The sequence below is a fragment of the Gymnoscopelus microlampas genome (genome assembly GCF_963454915.1).
Source record: "Gymnoscopelus microlampas genome assembly, chromosome: 2".
Classification (NCBI taxonomy): domain Eukaryota; kingdom Metazoa; phylum Chordata; class Actinopteri; order Myctophiformes; family Myctophidae; genus Gymnoscopelus; species Gymnoscopelus microlampas.
This window is the reverse complement of record NC_139939.1, coordinates 7,854,889-7,872,844: the sequence shown is the minus strand read 5'-3', so window position 1 is coordinate 7,872,844 and position 17,956 is coordinate 7,854,889. Positions and strand designations below refer to the sequence as shown.

The window sequence follows — 17,956 nt, the reverse complement described above, 5'->3', positions numbered from 1 at the left end:
GGATGAGCGGTTGCATTGTCTCTGCCCAGTGAGGGCTTTGAAGCTCTACTGTCAGAAGACGGCGGCCAGCAGGTCGTCTACGCAGCTCTTTGTCTCCTATGGCCGTGGTAACCAGAGGAAAACGGATCGCCAAAGCGACGCTCTCCAGGTGGATCGTTGAGGCTATAAGGCTCGCCTATACTAGTGGTGGAGCCCCAGTACCTAATGGACTGAGGGCTCACTCTACTGCAGTCACTAGAGGAGTGACTGCATCCTGGGTCCTCTCTAGGGGGGCTTCGGTTCAGGAGATTTGCATGGCCGCTAATTGGTTGTCATCTTCGACCTTTGCGGCTTTCTACAGCTTGGACGTGGCGGCGTCCTCGGTGGCGCACGCAGTCCTAGGTGTAGCGGCCTCATCTACTTGAGGTTTTCTCCTCCTGAAATGATCTTTGGGACCAACGATCAGTTTGTCTCAGGAGCAGGGGGCCCTGTTCCCTTGTTACAGGGTTAGTAGAATGCAGACCTTGTATGTCTATTAGCTGAATAAGGCAGAGAGAGAGAGAGAGAGAGAGAGAGAGAGAGAGACAGAGAGACAGAGAGAGAGAGAAAGAGGGGGGGATTTAATCAAGTGAGACCACTTTGGGTTTCTTTCTCAGACTGTTATGTTTACATGTTAGGATATTAGCACGCAGATCAAAGTTTCGTCAGCTCTAGAAATCCCTTTGACGTGACGCGGCATGGCTTTTACACCTGTCAGGGCCTTCTTTTCTTATCCCTTGTGCCACGTCCAGGCCCGGAAGGTTCGGGCGCCCCGGAGGCCGGGGTCCCGCCTTGCTTCCGGGGGGTTTATAGATCCCATAGTGAGTGCCTCACTACTAGAACGAAAGAGAACTAGAGGCTACGTATGTAACCCCGGTTCTTTTAGTTCAGGAGTGAGGCACTCACCAAACACCCCTTTTTTCGCCACTGCGAACAGAGGAACTGTGTTGGAGGAAGTTCTACGTCACGACAAGGCCTTATATGTCCTTCCGGAAAAGGGAAGGGGCGGCTGGTGACGTGACATACCCTCTTGCCCAATGAATGGGCCCGGGAGCGTATTGTGTGTAGCTCTGTTGCATCGCCAGATGGCGCTGTTTCCCATAGTGAGTGCCTCACTCCTGAACTAAAAGAACCAGGGTTACATACGTAACCTCTAGTTTGTTTTGTTTTTGTTACTGCTGTACTGTATCACCCACGTTGTCAAACATATTATTATAATATGGATTCAAGGCAGACTGTTTCAGTGTCACAAAGTCACATTAAAAACATTTCAGATTTGAGCGCACATACGGATGAAATATGGAATGCAGGTGCGTACTCAAATGGTACATATTAATTACTAATAATTAATTTGAGTCAAGTTAAATTAATTTCCCTCAAATCCATTAACATAAAATGCTGCCTTTTAACATGTAAATATTTTGGGCGGCCATTTTGTTTTTCTTTGAGGACTTAGAGGGCCGGACTGAGATGCTCAAAGGGCCGGGTCTGGCCCTCAGGCCATATGTTGCCCATGTGTGTATTAGATGGTCTCCTCGGGCTATATGATGGAAAACATTACTACGCTGTCTGGGAGATGGGGGCCCTATTCTCGCCGGTGCTTTACCCATTAGGCCTATCCCTAAACTTCTTTGTCATTTTTTACTATTTAAAAAAAAGATCAAATAGTTCAACTAGCCGATCTACATCAACACGTTGTGAAATTGTAGATTGGCTATTTGAACTATTTGAAAATGGGTTTAAAAATAGTAAAAATGGCAAAGAAGTTTATGGATAATGGGTAAGGCATATGGTGAAAATAGGGCCTGGGGTGTAAAAGCCATGCCGCGTCACGTCAAAGGGATTTCTAGAGCTGACGAAACTTTGTCATGCGTGCTAATATCCTAACATGTAAACATAACAGTCTGCTAAAGAAACCCAAAGTGATCTCACTTGATTAAACCCCCCCCCTCTCTCTCTCTCTCTCTCTCTCTCTCTCTCTCTCTCTCTCTCTCTCTCTCTCTCTCTCTCTCTCTCTCTCTCTCTCTCTCTCTCTCTCTCTCTCTCTCTCTCTCTCTCTCTCTCTCTCTCTCTCTCTCTCTCTCTCTCTCTCTCTCTCTCTCTCTCTCTCTCTCTCTCTCTCTCTCTCTCTCTCTCTCTCTCTCTCTCTCTCTCTCTCGTGTAGAATAAGTTGATCAAATATTTTAAAATGTCTCCATTAAATACAAATGTAGCCCATTAGAAACAGGTTGTGTTCTTCATTACAGCGGGTGAGCCTGCCTGTCTGTCTACCTGCCTGCATGCCTGTCTGCCTGCTTTCTTTCTTGCTGGCCTGCCTGCTTGTCTGCCAGCCTGTCTGCCTGCCTGCCTGCTTGCGTGCAAAGAGACAGGAAGAAGCATTACGTAGAAAGCTGAAGTAATAGTACGTATGTTACATAACAGCCAAAGGTTTATAGTTGATAGTAATGTTTTAGTATACAGTATAATATAAAACATTTACTTAAGATTCATCTGTTGAACAACAGACTGAAGCAATGTGTAATACAATAAATTGTAAAAAATAAAAAAAACACAACACCAGGTTATGTTGTTCTAGTTTACATCATAAGAACACTTACCTATTAACATTCATAAACTGCAGTTCGTGTGGTTCAGAATCAGTTCAGAATGTTCACCATGTGTTCCTCCTACTGTGAGTTCTTATGAAGTTAGAACTGTAAGTAAACATTCATTTCCATATGTAGAATGTCTAGTTGTCCCTCCCCCTCCTCTATGTAGTTCACCCTGTGATGTCATCACCCTGTGATGTGATAAAGAGTCATTATGATCAGTGTTCAGTGATCACATGATTGTACAGTTTACAGTTTAGTGAGTTTTAGCTCTTAATCCAGAGCGATTTACAGTAAGCAAGGATACAAGGTAATACATCATAATACATACATACACTATAGAGATCATGTGTACCGATTTGTGTGAAATTTGGATAAAATCTGAAGGAGTAATATATATTTTTTTTTACATAAGTCTGGTGGCGCTATAAAAGGCAGCTGTGAAAAATACAGAGCAAAGTTTTTCAGTTATAGGTAAAACACAAATCAGACTGTTATAGCGCGACCATGAGGTTGATTTGAAAAAAAATCTAGTGGCATTTCTTCCTCGGCCTAGTAGGAATATGCGTACCGAATTTCACGGAAATTGCACGCTGTGTTCATGATTTGAGGCATTGTGTTCAAAACGGAGCACTCCTGCAAACTTTGGAAGCCAATCTTAGCCAATCAGGATGGATTATGAAAAATCTGAAAGACCTGTTTCTTTTCATGACTATAGAGATACTGTGTACCAATTTGTGATGTTTGGACAAAACCTGTAGGAGTAATATAAAAAAATGTGTTTTGCAAAAAACAGCCTCCTGGTGGCGCTATGACAGGCCGAAAATTTGCCGGAGATTAGCTGCTCATAGACTGAAGGACGGACAGGGTGCAAAACCGTCTCGGCTATGCCTTCGTCCTAGCGGAGACAACAAAGTGTCATAATATGCAGAACTGCAGCAGATAAAACCACATCCTGTTGTTGATGACTGGTAACAGGAAGTTGATCTAAGTTGGAGACAAACCGCTGTAGGCTACTTCCTCTAGAAAGTAACACAGAATGAACTGCTTTTATTTGCATACGAGGCATATTCTATGAAGTGAGACATCTTTGTAACCTTATTGGCTAATAACATCTTAGACTATAGACTATTGTAAATTCAACAGCTGAAGGAACCCTGTATTCTGCCTGAGTCACCTAGAGAGTTTGAGTATATTTTCTTATAATAGCAGGTTGCTTTAAGTAGCTGTACTTTGTTCTAAAGTGTCAGTGTTGTGTAGTTTGTATAGTTGTAGTGTTGTGTAGTTGTATAGTTGCTTTAGCTTCTAACTAGTTGTTATTTAGCTTGCTCTATTGCTCAGCTGACAGCCTATTAAAGGCACTTTGAACTGAAGACTTGTATAATTAGGGGAGGTGCATTCACAGTGTCAAGGTGTTATAAGCCAGTGTGGGGCCAGTGTGACTTCAGTGTGTAAATTCAACAGCTGAAGGAACCCTGTATTCTGCCTGAGTCACCTAGAGAGTTTGAGTATATTTTCTTATAATAGCAGGTTGCTTTAAGTAGCTGTACTTTGTTCTAAAGTGTCAGTGTTGTGTAGTTTGTATAGTTGTAGTGTTGTGTAGTTGTATAGTTGCTTTAGCTTCTAACTAGTTGTTATTTAGCTTGCTCTATTGCTCAGCTGACAGCCTATTAAAGGCACTTTGAACTGAAGACTTCGATAATTAGGGGAGGGGCATTCACTCCTGGCAGGTGATTAGCAATCAGTTGAAGTGGCTTTAAATACTAGCTTTGAAAGCGGCAGCTTTCAAGCGGCCAGTCGAACTAAGGCTAGACGAACAAAGGCAGCAGCAGGCAAAGGCAGCAGCAGGCGACTTTGTCAAAGCGCGACTTTGTCAAAGAACGATAGGCAGTATCATTGACTAGTGACATAGATAGTAGTGTGATAGATATAGCAGTGTATAGTGTGTATAGGTTTAGTGGTCTACAATGTGTTTTCTTCCTATTCCTGTCCTCTCCTCTTCCTGGTGGTCGCACAAACACTGGGTTACACCCAGATGTCGCGATACCACTAATCTAATATATCCTACTCTGTCAACTCACGTCGAGCAAGTGGTAACGGGAGGGCTTTGGAATTGCCACTCGGCTGTGGTGGAAGGCAAAGCTGCTTTCATCTCAGCCTACGCATCCTTGCTCTCCCTCAACTTCCTTGCTCTGACTGAGACCTGGATCCCACCAGAAAACACTGCTACGCCCGCGGCTCTGTCAGATGTGTACTCTTTCTCTCACACTCCCAGAGCCGTGCGGATAGGTGGTGGTGCTGGTCTACTAATTTCCAGAAAATGGAAATACTCTCCTGTCTCACTGTCACAATTCTCTCCTACCTCCTTCGAATTTCATGTGGTCACTGTCTCTCATCCAGTCAAGCTCACCATTGCAGTTGTTTATCGCCCACCGGGCCCTGCTGGTGGCTTCCTGGAAGAGCTGGACACTCTAGTCTCTCACTTCCCTGTCGATGGCTCTGGATTCATCCTTCTGGGTGACTTCAACCTCCCGACTGAGAAGCAGCGAGACCCACTCCTTTCGTTTCTCGCCGCCTTCGACCTAGTTCTCTCCCCATCTCCCCCTACCCACGAGGCTGGCAACCAACTGGACCTGATCTTCACCAGATGCTGCTCTACAGCTAACCTGTCCGTCACTCCTCTTTCCAGTGAAAAGGTTAGAAAAGGTAAGAAATTATCTGATCACTACTTCATGTCCTACTCTCTCTCTCTCTCCTCTCCCCCCTTCAGGCTTCTGCTTCCAACCCTAAAAAACTATTTGAAACTTTCTCCTCTCTCCTGCAACCACCTCCCCCTCCTCCCTCCTCCTCACTCCTCCCTGACGACTTCGCCAACTTCTTTGACAAGAAGGTGAACGATATCCGATCCTCCTTCACTCCTCCCCCGGCTGATGCCCTGCGCACTACCCACACCTGTCTGCCTTCCACCCCTCCCTCCCTATCTTCATCTACTCCTCCTCCCTCTCCCCCACCCTCTCTATCCCACTTCTCTCCCCTCTCCTCTAACGAGGTCCTTCTCCTTATTACCTCTAGTCGCCCCACCTCATGCTCCCTGGACCCGGTCCCATCCCCTCTGCTGCAGTCCTCTGCACCTGAACTCCTTCCCTTCTTAACCCACCTTATTAACACCTCTCTGACGTCTGGCTACTTTCCCTCTGCTTTCAAGACTGCCAGAGTCACCCCCCTCCTGAAGAAACCGACACTTGACCCCTCTGAGATCAAGAACTACAGACCGGTTTCCCTTCTATCCTTCCTATCTAAAACTCTCGAACGTGCTGTCTTTAAACAACTGTCTTCCTACCTCCACCAGAACAACCTCCTGGACTCCAACCAGTCGGGGTTCAAAGTGGGTCACTCGACAGAGACTGCCCTCCTGGCAGTGACGGAGTCGCTCCATGCCGCTAGAGCGAACTCTCTCTCCTCCGTCCTGATACTCCTGGACCTGTCTGCAGCGTTCGACACAGTGAACCACCAGATCCTCCTCTCCACCCTCGAGGGGATGGGTGTCTCAGGCTCTGCACTCTCCCTGTTTGCATCCTACCTGACGGGTCGCTCCTACCAGGTGATGCTGAGAGGGTCTGTGTCAGAACCACACAGGCTCACTACTGGGGTTCCCCAAGGCTCGGTTCTGGGTCCTCTTCTTTTCTCTCTCTACACTACATCTCTTGGTGCTGTCATCCACTCCCATGGCTTTTCCTACCACTGCTATGCCGATGACACCCAGCTGATCCTCTCATTCCCCCCCTCTGACACACAAGTGGAGGCACGCATTGCTGCTTGTCTGGCTGACATCTCGGAGTGGATGTCGACGAACCACCTGAAGCTCAACCTGGACAAGACCGAGCTGATGTTCATCCCGGGGAAGGGCTGTCCTCACCGAGACATGGCCATCACCATTGAGAATGCTGTGGTGACGTCAACTCGGACTGCGAAGAATCTGGGTGTGACCCTGGACGATCAACTGTCGTTCTCGGCTAACATCGCATCAGTGACACGGTCCTGCAGATTCCTCCTCTACAACATCAGGAGGATTCGCCCCTTCCTCACGGAGAAAACAGCCCAGGTGCTCATCCAGGCTCTTGTCATCTCCCGCCTGGACTACTGCAACTCCCTCCTTGCTGGTGCTCCGGCATCAGCCATCAGACCTCTGGAGCTTGTTCAGAAAGCTGCGGCTCGTCTGGTGTTCAACCGCCCCAAGTTCTCCCACACAACTATCCTTCTCCGTTCTCTGCACTGGCTCCCCGTAGCAGCTCGCATTCAGTTTAAAACCCTGGTGCTAGCCTATAGAGCAGTGAAAGGAACAGCTCCTTCTTACCTCCGGGTTTTGGTCAATGCCCACACCCCTGCCCGACCACTCCGGTCTGCCACCTCGGGGCGACTGACTCCCTCGCCACTCAACGGTCCTTCTGGTCGATCGACACGGTCACGACTTTTTTCTGTTCTGGCCCCACAGTGGTGGAATGAACTTCCCACTGATGTCAGGACAGCAGAGTCACTGCCCATCTTTCGCCGCAGGCTGAAAACCCACCTCTTCAGGAAACACTATCCTTCCTCTTTGCCTGGCCTACTTGTTGTTAACTAGTTGTACAAACTCTTGTTTTATTTTTGTATTGTTTTATTGGATCTTGTTTAGTCGATACACTTATTTGTTTTAGCTCGTGCTCATTTGATTTTGCCATTTTTTGTCTCATCTGTTTAAGAAAGTAGGTAGCTGATATATTGCACTTTTACCTTAGCGCTAGGTATACTCTTGGTTGCTTGTTTTTGCAGGAAATGTACTTAAAACTTCTGGTGATTAGTAGTTTTCGTTCCCTACCTATGTTGAATACACTTATTGTAAGTCGCTTTGGATAAAAGCGTCTGCTAAATGACCGTAATGTAATGTAATGTAATGTAATGTATAGGGCTGTTCTCACTATTACTATAGAAATATAGTTTTAGGAAATGAAACATATATTTGTGTTCATACAAATCAACTGGAGGGCAGACTACACACCACACCTATAACATAAAATATGAACCATATAGTTATACATAGTTACAGTGCTCAATATGAATATGAATTATGCCCAATTATTATTTAATAAGATTCAATAAGAAAGTATTGAGAGTATTTAGATGTAGAGTTTGGCGTCCACAATACCACAGGAGAGAGGAAGTGAAAAACTGTTGCTGCCTGAGCTAACCACACACACACACACACACACACACACACACACACACACACACACACACACACACACACACACACACACACACACACACACACACACACACACACACAGGAGACTTTTTCAACCCCTGACTATATTTATAGCCTACAGTTTTAAAACGTTTATTTATTTATGTATCTGTATAGAAGACCAATGCATAATACTGCGTCAAAATCAGTTTAACCACTTTAACTCTACTTTATACTTTGGCTTTTCAAAATATCTACAAGCTCACAGCGTGTCGCACACGGGCGGATCCCGACTCTACGGGCCTGAGGCCAATCAGACCCCAGCAGCAGCCGCAGTACCACAGGCAACCTATGCTGCACAAGCGCACACACATATTGTACACAAACACCTATTTGTATTCACATAATATGTGTATATATATATATTTCATTTTTTGTATTTATTTTTTATAATCATTATTTAGGCTATGTTTTTACAGGAACAGAGCTAGTTTCCCAACTGGTAGAAAAATGGTTATTTTAAATATAGGGTTAAATTGAAACAGTCTTTCTGTGTTGGACTATGGAGACGTCATTTATAAGAATGCTGCTCCTTCTATCCTCAAGCCCTTTAAATACACTTGATTTATTCTGCTCTGTGATTTATATCTGGTGAACATTATAGACTCATTACTGCATCATGTATGATAGAGTGATTTATATCTGAACATTTTAGACTCATCACTGCATCCTGTATAATAGAGTAATTTATATCTGGTGAACATTATAGACTCATCACTGCATCCTGTATGATAGAGTAATTTATATCTGGTGACCATTATAGACTCATTACTGCATCCTGTATGATAGAGTGATTTATATCTGAAAATTATAGACTCATCACTGCCTCCTGTATAATAGAGTAATTTATATCTGGTGACCATTATAGACTCATCACTGCATCCTGTATGATAGAGTAATTTATATCTGGTGAACATTATAGACTCATCACTGCATCCTGTATGATAGAGTGGGTTGAATTTCCCTGTCTGTCTGACAGACAGAATAAACATTGGAACCTATTTATTTTAAGGCAGTTGATGGGACTTTACCATTGTATATTAAATCTCTGCTGGAATGGAACCATGGAACACATATGACACGCTCCAATGACTGGCTCCCACTAAAGGTCCCCAAGGTAAAACTGGTAAAAACATCCTTTTGTTTTAGTGTCCCGACCTCTTGGAATGACCTACAGCTTAAACTAAAGATCTGTACTCCTATAACTGTTCTCCTATATATTTTGTTGCATACGGTCATTTTTATTGCAGACCTACCCAGTACCCAAGTGTCTGCAACTGCTTTTAACTTGTGTTGATTCATACATTTGGTTATATTATTGATGTGAAAATTGATGTGAAAATGAAATCGTATTTGGATTGTGATGTATCTCAACGACACTGTAAATGAGGAAAACCTCAATGTCCTTTAATAAAGGTTGAATGGATAAGGAGAGATTTGTTTTGTCGCAAAACACATGTGCAATTAGCTAGATTAACAACATAAACAACATTACAAAGTCTACCGTTTCAACATCGAATAATACTTGTATTAAATAAACAATATCAGAGTAGCCTACAGACTAATAGGCTATTACTATCAGAGTAGATACTGTAGTTGAATTTAAAATGGCTGTTTTACCCTCCCTGATTACACTAGTGTGGGCTTGAAATTGACCATTAAAGGCATGGTTTAATATGGTAGATTCTTACCCATTATACACACACACACTGTCATTATAATAACGTGTCAGACGTCTTACCATTGAAGATGATCACTGTAGGATATACTGCATCTTCATGATATGGAATGAGCTGCAAGAGACACACTGGTGTAGCAGAGTGTTTCCAGTGAGTCAACACCCTGACTCTGTTTGACCAGAATGGAACAGAGCCTTCATTAGTATCATAATAACAACCATAATGGAACAGAGCCTTCATTAGTATCATTGTAACAACCAGAATGGAACAGAGCCTTCATTAGTATCATTGTAACAACCAGAATGGAACAGAGCCTTCATTAGTATCATTGTAACAACCAGCATGGAACAGAGCCTTCATTAGTATCATTGTAACAACCAGAATGGAACAGAGCCTTCATTAGTATCATTGGTAACACCTGTGAAGGAAGTAAAGTGATATGTATTATTTTTAAAATGTCCCTTTCTGAATACTTTTACTTTGTCTGCTCTGAGTTCATATCCTAATAACTACTTCATTTTACCAATTCTACTGGGGACACTACAAAATTCAGCCACTACAGGTCAGACTTGTACAACACATGGGTTGTATACGGTTCATGTTCCCTCAGGTATCATATTCTATATATAGTCTCTGTGGGTGTTTTTTGAATGATTGATTGATTGATTGATTGATTGATTGATTGATTGATTGAATACTTAATTAACAGTTTGCATAAAGTTTTTTCAAAAACACATTTTTGGGGGGGCCTAAAAGATTGGCGGCCCAGGGGCCTGTGCGGGGGTTAATCCGTCCCTGCTTGTATGGTGGTTTTAAAGGAGGGTACGGTCGGAGTCACACTTTGTGATGTGTGTTGGTGGAAGGGCTGGTGGTGTAACAGTAGAATGAAACTGTTATGCAGTCTATGCAAGAAATGAGATTACATCTATCAATGAACTCTATGCATTTTCTGCAGTCGGAATGCACTTTTATACCGTTTTAATATCTTTCTATGCTTGTTTTTTATTTTTCAAAAATAGTAGATCCACAAGCTCATAGTGCGGCACTTGGTGCCACGCCATGAGCTTGTATATCTGCTATATTTAAATAGCCAAAGAAATCTTAAAATGACACAGATGCGTACCCGGTCTTAAAGGGTTAAGTTGTTCTATTTATTCACATCAACTACGATGTCTGTCTGTCTGTCTGTCTGTCTGTCTGTCTGTCTGTCTGTCTGTCTGTCTGTCTGTCTGTCTGTCCCCCACACTGTCTGTCTGTCTGTCTGTCTGTCTGTCTGTCTGTCTGTCACACTTTCTGTCTGTCTGTCTGTCTGTCTGTCTGTCTGTCTGTCTTCTTCTTCTTCTTCTGTCGTATGTCCTTAGACCTTCAGCTCCGTTGCAGCAAGCCAGTCCACTGTGTCATTGTCTAGGTCAATTAAACCACGATCACCATTAGGTGGCCGGAATTTGGGGCAGCTGGTCATAACGTGTTCCACAGTCTGTTCTGGATCCCCACATTCGCAATGGGCATTGTCTGTGAGACCCCACTTGTGCATTGATGCATTGAAACGTCCAACACCTGTCCTCAGGCGATTGAGGGTTGTCCACTCCTTGCGTGGGAGGTGCTGGCCAGGAACATCTGCTGGGTCCTCGATGTATTTGTGGAGCCTGGATGGTTCTGCTGCCTTCCACTGGTCCCTCCATCTTGCCTTCACCCAGGAAGCCTTGGAGGTGTCCGCTGGTGTTGTGCGGAGCAGTTCCTGGGCCTGTGTGGCAAATGGGCGCCGGGACTTGAGGCGCACGCGATGTGGTGTCTCCGTGACGACCTTGTGGAGGAGGTGGGATTCACTCATCTGTGCCTTCCGAGCGAGGGCCAGCGTGGCGGCTTCTCGTCTGACCTCTGCTGGAGCAATTCCAGCGAGGACAGGTAGTTGGTATGATGGGGTGGCTCGTAGACATCCGGAGACGGTCCGTAGGGCGGTGTTGAAGGCAGCATCCAGCTTTTTCACATGAGGGCTACGGCTCCAGACTGGGGCACAGTACTCAGCGGCGGGGAACACCAGAGCCTCGGTGGAGATGCGCAGTGTTTTTGTGGTGGCTCCCCACGTAGTACCGGCTAGACGGCGTATCAATGCGGCACGGGCGGTGGTCTTTCCCTTGACACTGTCCAGGTGTTGTTTGAATGACAGTGTTCTGTCCAGCTTCACCCCAAGGTATGTCGGGGAGGACTGAGACTGTAGCCGGGCATCTTCAACCATGATGTTAATTTCACGGGTTGCTTCCTTGTTGTAAAGGTGGAACATTGTTGATACGGTCTTCTCAACACTGAGCTTCAGGCGCCAGTTCTTCAGGTATGAGGACAGAATGTTCATGTCCTCAGAGAGGCCCTCTTCTACTGCTTCCCAGGATGGCTTGCTGAGCAAAATGGCCAGGTCGTCTGCATAGCCGTACTTCCTTGATGTTGTTGTGGGTAAGTCGTGGATGTAGATGTTGAATAACATCGGTGCTAGCACTGAGCCCTGCGGGACACCGTTCTTGAGCTTTCTCACCCTGCTGCTTTGGCCGTTACTGGTGTGTAGCCGAAAGCTGCGGTTGCTCAGCAACTCCATTATGAAGCTCACCATGTGCTTGTCTGGGATGGTCTCCAGAAGCTTCATATGTAGCCCACGCAGCCAGACAGTGTCGTAGGCAGCCGTGAGGTCTAGGAAGACGGCACCCGCCTTCTCTCCTGCCTGGAAGCTGTCTTCTATGTCGTGGCACAGAAGGGTCACCTGGTCTGTTGTTGACATACCGCTTCGAAAGCCAGCCTGTTCTTTGGGCAGCTGGGGGTCGATCACTGGGGTGAGGCGTGCCAGGATGAGGCGTTCAAGGAGCTTGAAGGGTACGCACAGCAGTGAGATGGGCCGGTATCCCTTTGGGTCATCGCTCGGCTTGTCTGGCTTTGGCAGGGCGATCACTTTAGCACGACGCCAGATCTTTGGCAGCTTTGAGTACTGGAGGCATGCAGAAAGGAAGGAACAGAGCCAGTCAGTTGCCTTCTTGCCTTGATGTCTCATGTACTCTGGGTGGATGCCGTCTATGCCTGGTGCCTTACCAGTCTTCAGGCGTTGTGTGGCCAGATCGATCTCTTTCGTCGTGAAGTTGATGGATAGGTTGGAATCGCATGCTGGGGCCCTGAGCAGCTCGTGGACTCTTGCTGATGTTGTTCTATTGAAGTCCTTGTCTGCGTTAGGGAAGCGGCCATTACTCAGCAGGAGCGACGCGATGGAGTTTGCAGTGATGGGGCACTGCGGAGGAGTTGTTGACCTTCCAGTCAGCTTGTTCAGGGTCTGCCACCCCTGTCGAATGGAGTGTGTGAAGTCAATTGACTCTACTGTCTCAGTCCATCGTTGCCTACGTTTCTCATTTAACCTGCAGAATAGGTCGTCTGATGCTTTGTCCCTGTCTTCGCTGGTTTGTGCTCCTGTGTGGGAGCGAAGGAGTTGTTCACATTCTTCATCCCAGCAGGGGACATAGGCTTTGCGCACACCGCGGGGGATGTTGTCCTTGGCGGCAGCCAGCAGCATTTTGCAGTACGAGTCGTAGGCATCGTTCAAGTTGTTGGGGCACGGGTGTGGTAGACCAACAGCTGCCTTGTTCACTTGCTTAGTGAAGCCTGCCCAGTTTGCTCTCCGGAAGTTCCACCTCTTGACATCCCTCCCTTGCACTGGTTGGACCAAGGATGGGATGGTGATGAGCGACGGTCGGTGGTGTGACCGGGGAAACATGTCCAGGATGCGTCTTACTGGGAGTGACTGGTTGTTATGCCATTTTGCGAAAGCCAGGTCTGGATTGGTGGTGCTGTTCCATCGTGCAGAGTAGAAGGTGCGTGGCTCCTTTGGGTCGTATAGGAGTGTAGCATCGACAGTTGAGGCCCAGTCTATCAGGAAGTCACCATCAGCGTTGGAGCTGCTGTAACCCCAGTCTGTATGGTGGCTGTTGAAGTCACCAGCGTACACAGCAGGGGCTGGGACATCTGGCAGGGACGATGGGACCAGTCTACTGGGTGATGGTTTGTAGATGTTGACAATGGTGGTGTCTTGCACTTTGGTTGTAATGTATTCTATCTCTGCACCCTCTGGAGATTGTCCAGCGGCTGACCAAGCCATATCTTTGCGGACAAATGTAGCAGTGCCATGATGTTTATTGGCGATGTGGCCGGCCAAGGTGTACCCAGGGACCCTCAGGATGTTCTTATTTTCCTGGTGGGTCTCCTGCAGGGTGATCACTGTCACGTTGTTTTTGCTGGCTATGTGCTCAAGGATGTTGATCTTGGCAATGGTGAGACCTTCGACGTTGAGCTGGAGAAGCGCTAGCGCTGGGGCTGTGGTCGGTGGACGTTGTGAAGACATTTGTTTCGCTTAAAGGGCATGCAACCTTGCAACTACTCTTTAGCTACTTACAGGGGAGGCCACGTGGAGGCTGTCTTCTTCTCCCCCTCTGTCTGTCTGTCTGTCTGTCTGTCTGTCTGTCTGTCTGCCACACTTTCTGTCTGTCTGTCTGTCTGTCTGTCTGTCTGTCTCTCCCCGACACTGTCTGTCTGTCTGTCTGTCTGTCTGTCTGTCTGTCTGTCTGTCTGTCTGCCTGCCTGCCTGTCTGTCTGCCTGTCTGTCTGTCTGTCTGTCTGTCTGTCTGTCTGTCTGTCTGTCTGTCTGTCTGTCTGTCTCTCCCCCACACTATCTGTCTGTCTGTCTGTCTGTCCGTCCGTCCGTCCGTCCGTCCGTCCGTCCGTCCGTCCGTCCGTCCCACACTGTCTGTCTGTCTGTCTCACTGTCTGTCTCACCAGTCTGTCTGTCTGTCTGTCTCTCCCCCACACTGTCTGTCTGTCTGTCTGTCTGTCTGTCTGTCTGTCTGTCTGTCTGTCTGTCTGTCTGTCTGTCTGTCTCCCACAAGTTCTGTCTGTCTGTCTGTCTGTCTGTCTGTCTGTCTGTCTGTCTGTCTGTCTGTCTGTCTGTCTGTCTGTCTGTCTGCCACACTTTCTGTCTGTCTGTCTGTCTGTCTGTCTGTCTGTCTGTCTGTCTGTCTCTCCCCGACACTGTCTGTCTGTCTGTCTGTCTGTCTGTCTGTCTGTTTCATTTAATTCTATGAGGGACTCATTTGTTGACAAAACCAGACAGAAAACATTTAGATTTGATGACATCATAAGCGTTACATAAACACATAAACAAATGCAATAAATGGTTTGTTTATAAAAACAAAACAAAAACAAAGAGTCATTTCAGAGTCATTAAATCTGCACAGTAGTCTATTACATTGATTTACAGTAAATCTGCACAGCAGTCTATTACATGTAGTCTATTACATTGTAAGTTAGCTTGTTGGTTATGTCAGGCGGACAAAAGAGACAGAGTGAACCTAAGACCTGAGGCTGATTCTATAAATGTTTTCTAAATCCTAACAGTTTTCTGTAAAACATACAGTATGTTTCTATATCAGTGGTGCCCAAACATTTTCACGTCAAGGACCCACACAAATGTATTTGGCCCGCGGACCCCCACCTCCAAATATTTTGTTCTAGGGACCCCCAGGAGCAAAGATTTGAGTTAAAAAACCTTTCTCTTTAAAAATATATATTCAAAGATGTGCACACATGATCAGACAGACAGTGTGGGGGAGAGTGACCATCGTAGTTGATGTGAATAAATAGAACAACTTAACCCTTTAAGACCGGGTACGCATCTGTGTCATTTTAAGATTTCTTTGGCTATTCAAAAATAGCAGATATACAAGCTCATAGCGTGGCACCAAGTGCCGCACTATGAGCTTGTGGATCTGCTATTTTTGAAAAATAAAAAACAAGCATAGAAAGATATTAAAACGGTATAAAAGTGCATTCCGACTGCAGAAAATGCATAGAGTTCATTGATAGATGTAATCTCATTTCCGTACACACTTGCAGGCCATAAGTGGTGGTGCATGTGGAGTGGGATGTTCATGTGAAACAGTGCGAGAGAGTTGTCATAGTCTCCAATGACACACACACCTTCACATTACTGCTATACTACACCCCATACTTCAAAGCACTGGGAATAAAGGAGATCTGGCAGCAGTATGGCACTGGTGAGAAGCGGCGCATCCTCCCACTGCATCAAGCAGTCTCTCATCTTGGAGCACTACTGGCCAAGACAGTGATCAAGGCACATATCCTGACTGGAGATGACTGCATGAGTAAGGTCGGTGGGGTCCAAACATGCAGCTATGGCTTCTGACCCAGTGCAATACCTGATACAAGACACAGCGTTGACAGAGAAGTACTTAATGCGTGTCTGGTCAGGGGACAGTTCAAATACAACAGCTAAGACATTTGATGACCTCAGGGTAGAAAACTATACCAGTGCCAGTGCTGGAATTGATGCTCTCCCTCCCACAAGTAGTGTGATCAGAGGCCACATCCAAGGTGCCTTTCTGGTGCATAGGGCTTGCGACCTGTTGCAAAAGCCAAGGAACCCGAGGCAAGACTAGTACCAATGGAACATGGATGGGAGGAGCACTTTGGTACACTCCTGCCATCAAAGTGTCTGAAGGCCTTACCACCAAGTCTGCTCACAGTATGCAAGTGTTCAGCCAAGTGTGACACTCGCCGATGTGGGTGCCGTGCTGCTGGAGTTCCATGCATCATATTCTGCTATGGATTTTTTTTAATCCATCCTATAAAAATCCATTACACTAACCTGCGTGCACTTTGAGAGGAATTGTTATTTGATTTTGTGTTATAATTTTATTTGTATATCACTTTGTAGGCATGTTGTGTTATATATCACATGTGTATGTCTTTTGTTATAAATAAAACAAATCATTATTGAAAGAAAATACAATGAAATAACAACATTATTGAGTAATTGAGTTGACATTGACTTTGATATTTCAATGACAATATGCTCCTTAATGGTCAAAATCAATATCATAAAGGAATTATATAATAAAAATTAGTCTTATTGCACCTGTTTTTAGTCCTAACAATGGCTAAGTTATGGGCAAGGTCTTCGGAATAGCAAAATGACCTCTGCCATGACCTTTCAAGGTCAACATCACCCAAAGTGGTCATAACAATATCAGAAATGAATTCCCCACCCTACAATTAGTCAACATGGAGGTATTGCATGTGTATACACTCAGAAACAAATCAAATTTGATTGGGCCATTGCGCCATTCGTGGCACTATGGCGGATGAGCACCTCTGTGATTTTTTATGTCTAGGTAGCCTACCCATTGAAACAGTTCAAGTGAGAAATTCTTCTACACCGAAATTGCGAACGTATCCATAGGCCAGGTACAGGACTACTGTAAAAATGAATGTCCTAAAAAAGTATTAAAGCTACTCATTTGAAAAGGCTATCATGTTTCAAAGTACTTATATGGACCCTACAAACAAAATGGTGTCAAAGAGATTTTGTCCCTGACTTCTGGTCTGGCCCATGGACTATATATGGAGTATATTGTTGCTGTAGGGCAGAAATCTCTTATCTCCATGTATTCTAACCTTTCGTGTTTTTTTCCCCGTAAATTAACACCCTACTTGATCATACTACAGCGTCACACAAAAGCATCAAAAGTAGCAGATCGACAAGCTCGAAACGCTGGAGGTCAACTATGGCCTCAAGCAGAAGGTCAGCTTTACATACCAGGCTTTTTTTCACCCCTTGTTTTCTCCCATGTTTAGTCATTATTCCAATTAAAGGTAGTGTATTGATATTTTATTAACCATTTAAACCCCATAATATTATGGTTGACCGGAGGCTCAATACTAGTGTATTTTCTGTTTTCTGTTATTGTGGGGAAAGCTTTCGTTGAAAATAGCCGATCGGCAAGCTCAGAATGCGACGCAACATGAGCTTGTCCATCTGCTATTTTCAGCAAAAGCTTTCCCCACAATACCGATGCTGGGGTTTAAGTGGTTAACCTTTTTGTTAAAAAGTTAAAGCTCTATATTCTGATAATCATCGCTATACAGTGTTTGTTGAAAGAACATACATTTTCACGTTTTCAGGTGGGTTGTCAATCTCATCCAATCAGTAGAGAGTACCCATTTCTCATCTTCATTTGTTATTATTCTGCTCATTTCTCTGCAAAGCAAAATGAGGATCAGTTTAACCACTTTAACACTATTTTATACTAAGGTTATTTGAAAATAGCCGATCTACAAGCTCATTGTGAGCCTGCAGTTCTGCTATTTTCGAAACATTTTGGAGTTGTGGAATAATTTTTAACATTTTGAAAACAAATCTTCTTATAGGGGTCCCTGGCTGGAACAGAATCTCTTCAGATGGGGGTTTGCGACCAAAATACACATCAATGTGGGGGTCCTTGGCATGAAGATGTTTGAGAACCACTGCTTTAGAGCACATTTCAAAAATAAAATGCAATGCAGTGACC

General features: G+C 45.2%; 1 protein-coding gene across 2 annotated transcripts in view; it reads right to left on the bottom strand.

Annotated features, from left to right (window-relative positions):
- The window catches only part of LOC311036055 (zinc finger protein RFP-like), a 72,144-nt gene that overhangs the window by 41,472 nt on the left and 12,716 nt on the right, over nt 1-17,956 (bottom strand). The gene's annotated exons all lie outside the window — the stretch shown is intronic.